At 39.1% G+C, this 1,404-nt stretch overlaps 1 protein-coding gene across 3 annotated transcripts in view; it reads right to left on the bottom strand.

Annotated features, from left to right (window-relative positions):
- Window positions 1-339: 339 nt before the first annotated feature.
- Window positions 340-1,404, bottom strand: part of LOC308145741 (sodium-dependent neutral amino acid transporter B(0)AT2-like) — a 15,688-nt gene continuing 14,623 nt past the window's right edge. For all 3 annotated transcript variants that reach the window (XM_080517271.1, XM_080517270.1, XM_080517272.1), the window contains one exon: window positions 340-1,404. This exon is cut by the window's right edge and continues 661 nt beyond it. The gene's annotated coding sequence lies outside the window, so the exon portion shown is untranslated.

The following is a 1,404-nucleotide window of genomic DNA, read 5'->3' as shown; positions in this document are numbered from 1 at the left end:
GATTTTTCATTCTTTTTCAATTCTTTGTACTGTAAAGTCTGTTCCTCTGGAAATGTGAAGCCGTCCTCCAGGAGAAAATATTCCATAATTAGTGTTTTTGGCAGCGGTGCAGGAAGAAGTGGAGCTTTTCTGTGTCTCAAAGTCACGATTGGAAGCAACTCAAGATATTAACGTCTCAAAACATGAACGAGATGTGAAACATCTGGATTAACCCCGGCTGTTTAGTCAAATCTGAAATCTTCCAAATGAACAAACACATTCAAAAATCAACTTCAGATTAAAGCAGGCGAATGCTTAGGTTTTTTTTTTTTTATTCAAAGAATGTAAAGATAACAGGGCAAAAATAAAAAGTCCCTACAAATTAAATACATCGCGACTGAAATTCCAACATGCGGTGAAAACTTCAGACATCTTGACAAACCGAAGACGTCGAAGTCGAAGGCACCCAGAAACAGCTTTATAGATTTTTTTTAAAAAGAACACTATGAAATAGTCCAACGTGCCTCAACTGTGAATGAAGCAAACTTCAACTTTATATGTTGTCCATCCAGGAGTTTTCTTCAGACGCTCAGATTTCCTTCCACAGTGAAAAATCTAAACGTGTGTGTGTGTGTGACTCGCTGGATAAAGCGGTACAGACGATGGATGTTTTTTTTTTTTTTACTTGATGCAACAAACTAACAAAGAAAAACAACATAAAGTAATTACATTTTCAGATTTACAGCTGGAAACACACAAAAGGCCCACAATCGTTGACACACTGGGTCCTAATGGATTCTCACATGTATATCTACATATTTACAATACTGACGTCATACAAACGAGTCTTTACGGAGACTCTTCAACACTTTCATGCAGTTTTCCCTCAAGGAATTAACAGCTGGCGAGTTCTAGCAGGAAAAAGAAACTGTGCACATGTGGAACACCACGCGGGTATTTGGAATGAAGTTTGAAGCGACAGCTGGTTTGGTGTTGGTGCAGCACTTCTGTATTAAAATCACCAAATCCCTGCAATACAACTGTCAGCCTGAGTCGGCGCCTCGCTGCCTCGTCTGGAAGACATAGGTGAAATGAACGAAATAGACTTTCAGCGTCTTCAGTCGTCGGAATAATTCAAAGTTTTAAACTGTTCCAAGTTCAACGTGTGTCTCTGTGGGACGCGTCACTTCAACAGATCCACGGCTGCTGTGGCGAATTAATCAATAAATATCACGATCAGTTAGTGTTTTTACCTGTTTTGGTTAAAATGATTGAAATTACTTTAAAGTAGGTTACTCTTCCCCCCAAGCTGCTGACTGATTCAGTCATTTTATCACCGTCAGATCATTGAAATGTGAATTTTGTCAACATACAGCTCAATTAACCAGCTCCACCGAAACGAATGGAAATAATGAAAACCGTCTG

This window comes from Blennius ocellaris, assembly GCF_963422515.1.
Source record: "Blennius ocellaris genome assembly, chromosome: 21".
In the NCBI taxonomy this organism is placed as follows: Eukaryota; Metazoa; Chordata; class Actinopteri; order Blenniiformes; family Blenniidae; genus Blennius; species Blennius ocellaris.
Note: the sequence above shows the minus strand (reverse complement) of the source record. Positions and strands in the feature narration are given on the sequence as shown.